The sequence below is a fragment of the Triturus cristatus genome, chromosome 2_1, assembly GCF_964204655.1.
Source record: "Triturus cristatus chromosome 2_1, aTriCri1.1, whole genome shotgun sequence".
In the NCBI taxonomy this organism is placed as follows: domain Eukaryota; kingdom Metazoa; phylum Chordata; class Amphibia; order Caudata; family Salamandridae; genus Triturus; species Triturus cristatus.
In genome coordinates this window covers 67279409-67285099 of record NC_140581.1, presented here as the reverse complement: position 1 = coordinate 67285099, position 5691 = coordinate 67279409, and the positions used below count along the sequence as shown (strand labels likewise).

The 5691-nt window shown below is 51.6% G+C and overlaps 2 pseudogenes; both read right to left on the bottom strand.

Moving 5' to 3' along the window:
* LOC146863750 (28S ribosomal RNA) overlaps positions 1–887 on the bottom strand; it is a 3372-nt pseudogene extending 2485 nt beyond the window's left edge.
* Positions 888–1647: 760 nt separating this feature from the next.
* LOC146863749 (18S ribosomal RNA) lies at positions 1648–2312 on the bottom strand (annotated as a pseudogene; the record flags this gene model as incomplete).
* Between the last annotated feature and the right edge of the window lie 3379 nt (positions 2313–5691).

Sequence of the window (5691 nt, the reverse complement as noted above, 5' to 3'; positions counted from 1 at the left end):
CGCCACAGGGTTTATCTCAGCCCTCCGACTTGGCGACGTGTTAGACTCCTTGTTCAGTGTTTCAAGACGGGTCGGGTGGTAACCGGCATCACTGCAGACCCCTGGCACCTGGCATGGGCTTCCCTGCCTGGCAGCATAACGCGGTCGGGGCACACTGAGAAAGGTCCAACCCAGTCGACAGTCGCGCCATCCCCCCTTCAACTGCCACGGCGTGTCCCGAGTGGCGGCTGGGAACGGGTTCCAGGGGGAGGGCGCGGAGATGCTTGAATCTCCCTCAGTCCCGCAGACACGGCAAGGATGCTGCCAGGGGGGCTCTAACACCCTCCACCGGAGCGAAGGGCCACCTGCCACCCCAAAGCCTTTCCAGCTGACCCGGAGCCAGTTGCGGCACACCGCCGCAGAGGAAATGCGCCATGCGTGGGCCTGGTAGGGCCCGAGCGCTGGTCCCATGGAGGGGATCCGGAACTCCCGGGCCACTGACCTCCCCGCTGCATTGAATCCTCCGGGTGGACTGTACGGACCCCACCCCTTTACCTCTCGACAGTTTCACGCCCTCTTGAACGCTCTCTTCAAAGTTCTTTTCAACTTTGGGCTGCATTCCCAAGCAACCCGACTCTGAGAAGACCCGATCCCGGCATGCTGGGGCCGCTACCAGTCTAACACCGTCCGTGGGGTGAGCCTCCATCAGAAGGACTTGGACCCCCTGAGCGACGCCAGGGAGTCGGTCTTCTGTACGCCACATTTCCCGCGCCTGCTGCCGGGCGGGGATTCGGCGCTGGGCTCTTCCCTCTTCACTCGCCGTTACTGGGGGAATCCTGGTTAGTTTCTTTTCCTTTGCTTAGTAATATGCTTAAATTCAGCGGGATCTGAGGTCGTAGTCGGAAGAAAAATGCCGGAGCGTCAGGGGGAGCCACTGGGGGAGGCCAGGCCCCTGCCAGAGCAGAGCCCAGGCATCCAAGCAGCGCGTGCACCCTCTTTCCCCGGATCGGATCTGGAGGGGGATTGCCCTCCCCGGGAAGCCGGCCACGGAGGTGGGCACCCGAGGTACATGCGTGCTGGCAGCCAGTGGGACACTAAAGATAGCCATGCGTGGCATGCAGCCAAGCGCTCTGGTACGGGCCCAGGGCAGACCGGTTGCAAGGCCCCTTCTCGGGGGCCAGGCGCACCGGCGGCATACCTCAGCGGCAGGACCCGGAGAGGGACCCTGCCACAGGCGATCGGGTGGTCTGACCATGTGGGGTATTCAGAGGAAGCGGAGCTAACCCTGCGACGGCCCCAGCCACGTCTCGGGAAGCCAACCCAATGATGCACTGCCATTCGGTTCCCCCCACAGCGGGGGTCATTCCGGGTGAGCTTGGGTTCTATCTCGGGAGGGCCTACTGCTGCAACCCTCCAAGGGAGGGACAGGGGACAGGGGCCACCCCCTTTCCCCGGTCCCTTGCATTTCATTCGGGTCCTCCCCGGATGGCAGAGGCCCGCCGAAGGCCCGGTCCTCGCCCAAGCACACTATGCAGCCACAGACCGCTGTGCCGGACGGGGCATGCCAGGGCAGGGCCGGGCTCTGTGCCTACGGTATGCTCTGCAGGAGGTAGCCAAGGGCTTTGGGCTGACGCCATCGTCACTCAGGCTATTTCACCGTTAATGATCCTTCCGCAGGTTCACCTACGGAAACCTTGTTACGACTTTTACGTCCTCTAGAGAGTCAAGTTTGATCATCTTCTCGGTGCTCCACCAGGGCCGTTGCTGACCCCGGCGGGGCCGATCCGAGGACCTGACTAAACCATCTAATCGGTAGTACTGACGGGCGGTGTGTACAAAGGGCAGGGATTTAATCAACGCAAGCTTATGACCCGCACTTACTGGGAATTCCTCGTTCATGGGAGATAATTGCAATCCCCAATCCCTATCACAAACGGGATTCAGCGGGTAACACGCTGATCCGTTCAGTGCAGCGCGCGTGCAGCCCCGGACATCTAAGGGCATCACAGACCTGTTATTGATCGATCTCGTGTGGCTGAATGCCACTTGTCCCTCTTAGAAGTTGGACTGCGACCGCTGGGGGTCGCGTAACTAGTTAGCATGGAGGAGTCCCGTTTGTTATCAGGATTAACCAGACAAATCCCTCCACCAACTAAGAACGGCCATGCACCACCACCCACAGAATCGAGAAAGAGCTATCAATCTGTCAATCCTTTCCGTGTCCGGGCCGGGTGAGGGTTCCCATGTTGAGTCAAATTAAGACGCAGGCTCCACTGCTGGTTGTGCCCTTCCATCAATTCCTTTAAGTTTCAGCTTTGCAACCATACTTCCCCCGGAACCCAAAGACTTTGGTTTCCTGGAACCTGCTCAGCGGGTCATGGAAATAACGCCGCCGGATCGCTAGTTGTCATCATTTATGGTCAGAACTACGACGGTATCTGATCGTCTTCGAACCTTCGACTTTCGTTCTTGATTAATAAAAACATTCTTGGCAAATGCTTTTGCTTTTGTTCGTCTTGCGCCGGTCCAAGAATTTCACCTCTAGCGGCACAATACGAATGTCCCCGGCCGTCCCTCTTAATCATGGCCCCAGTTCCAAAAACCAACAAAATAGAACCGGAGTCCTATTCCATTATTCCTAGCTGAAGTATTCAGGTGACCGGCCTGCTTTGAACACTCTACTTATTTCAAAGTGTCCTGGGGCTTCGAACCCCCAGGACACTCAGTCAAGAGCATCCGAGAGGCGGGGGCTGAGACAGGCGGTAGCTCACCTCGTTTCAGACTGCCAGCTCGATCCCAAGATCCGACTACGATCTTTTTAACAGCAGCAACTTTAATATACGCTATTGGAGCTGGAATTACCGCGGCTGCTGGCACCAGACTTTCCCTCCAATGGATTGTCGTTAAAGGATTTAAAGTGTACTAATTCCAATTACAGGGCCTCGAAAGAGTCCTGTATTGTTATTTTTCGTCACTACCTCCCCGAGTTGGGAGTGGGTCATTTGCGCACCTGCTGCCTTCCTTGAATGTGGTAGCCGTTTCTCAGGCTCCCACTCCGGATTCGAACCCTGATTCCCCGTTACCCGTGGTCACCATGGTAGGCACAGAAAATACCATTGAAAGTTCATAGGACAGACATCGGAACGTATTGTCGCCGTCACAGGGATGTGCGATTGACCCGAGGTTATCTAGTGTCACCAAAGTGTCCGGGGGCAAGCCCGGATTAGTCTTGGTCTGATAAATGCATGCATCCAGGAGGTCAGCGCTCATCGGCATGTATTGGCTCCAGAATTACCACAGTTATCCAAGTAACAGATGGAGCGATCAAAGGATGCATTCGCGCATGCGCCCGTATTTTCCAGAAACACTACACTATTTAACACTAACCTGAAGGAAGATGGAGTTTGGTGACCGTCGAAGTTAAACACAACGAAATCCTCGACGCGACCTACCCTAGCTTCCACGACGGTGTGAAGTAAGTGTTGTCCAGTTGAATTCTCTAGTGAAGTGAGCTTGAGAACGTTGGCAAGCGCGCTTCACCTGCTTCGTTAGAACTCAGTGAAGACTAGAACGCTGACCCATGAACGCATCAGCGGCCATGTTAGAAATCCGGCGGCGCCAACACATTCGCTAGCTGAGGGCCCCATGAATTCTCTTACTTGGTTTAGCACAGGAAATGGCATAGATAGTAGTGGGTTCAGGATTACGCGGAGGAAAGCTCCCGTGAACCCTGACAGTACCCCCTCTCAACGGGGTTTCCTCTAAACGGGGTTTATTAGGATACTTTGCGTGAAAAGCCTGAATCAAACGTGGGGCATGGACATTCGAGCTTTTCTCCCAGGATCGCTCTTCAGGTCCAAAACCTTTCCAATCAATGAGATAAAGGAGGTCATTATGGCTCAATTTTGAATCCAAAACTCTTTTCACCTCATATTCAGGTTCTCCGTCAACAAGTATGGGAGCAGGAGGAGATATTTGTCGTAAAGCTGATGGCACTTTTTTAAGTAGGGAGACATGAAAAACTGGGTGAATTTTAGTAGTAGCGGGTAGTGTCAAATGATAAGTTACTGGATTTATGATTTTTTCAATAGGGTATGGACCCATGAATCGTGGTTGGAACTTACGGGTGCCCTTGAGGCATACATTTTTTGTGCACAACCAAACACGGTCTCCAACGTGAAGGATGGGTGTTGGTCGTCTCTTCCGATCATCACAGCGTTTGTAAGACACCTTAGCAGCAGTCAAATTTTGTGTAGCAGATTGATGGGTTTTAAATAAACGTTGGGAAAAATCCTGAACTACGGGGACTTCAATGTCAGTCAAGTGAATGTGTGAGTTAGGATGTCTGCCTGAGGATATGAAAAAAGGGGAGTACCCAGTGGAAACATTTTGAGCATTATTGTGAGCAAACTCAGCAGACCATAAATAGTCAGGCCAATCACCTTCCTCATCAAGTAAATAAAGCCGAAGATATTGTTCCAGCTCTTGATTTGTGCGTTCAGTTTGTCCGTCCGTTTCTGGATGGAAACTAGTGGAATAGCGGTGGTCTATGCCAAAACCTTTTATGTAGGCCTTCCAAAATCGAGATAGAAATTGGGAACCCCTATCAGTGATTAACACCTTAGGAATGCCATGAAGGCGGATTACATGTTGGTTAAAAAGCTGTGACAATTGTTGTGATGTTGGTGTGCCCTTAATAGGTACAAAATGTGCCATTTTACTGAAGGTGTTCACACAGACTAGGATAGTGTCAAAGCCATGAGTGGATGGTAGATCTACAATTAAATCTAATGACACTGTGTGCCAGGGATATGGGGGAATTGGTAGAGGCTGTAAAGGACCTTTTGGTACTTGTCTGTCCGATTTTCCCTGAATGCAAATCTCACAACCCAAAACATACTGTTGAATGTCACTACTCATGCGTGGCCACCAAAATCTCCGTTTTACCAGATCTTCAGTCTTGTGCACACCCTTATGACCCGCTAAGGGATGATCATGACATTCACGTAAGGCTTTAGTTTGAAGGTCGGTGGTGGGTAAGAATAGTGCCTGTCCGTGATAGGGTAATCCGTTCTGCACAGTTCCTAATGGGTATTCTGCTACCCAGTTGTTAATGAGATCAGTAGTCACGTGTTCTCAGATTTGATCTTCAAAAGGTTCCAAGGAAATGGTTCCAATGATTTTGTCTGCTGGAATTATCTGATGATTTTCAACCCTGATACTCTGATGTTCAGTATCCATTCTTGACAAGGCGTCTGCTTTCCCATTTTGTGAACCTGGTCTGTACGTGATGACAAAGTCAAATTCAGCAAAATAGAGTGACCATCGAAGTTGGCGTGGTGTAAGAGTTCTTGCTGACCGTAAAAACTTCAGATTTCTGTGGTCTGTAAATATCGTCACTGTATTCTTAGCGCCCATCAGATAATGCCTCCATTCTTTAAAAGCATCCTTAATGGCTAGAAGCTCCTTTTTCGTGATGGTGTAGTTGCAATCCGCTGGATTAAGCTTACGAGAGAGATACGCTACAGGATGCAGCTGGACGGTTTTTCTATGCCTTTGGGACAATATAACTCCTATGGCAAATTCCAAGGCGTCCGTCTCTAAATAAAAAGGCTCTGTGGGGTCTGCATGAAGTAGAATCGGTGCTGACGTGAAGCTTTTCTTTAATAAGTTGAACGCTTGCTCTGCCTCCTCTGACCAATTGAAAGGAAC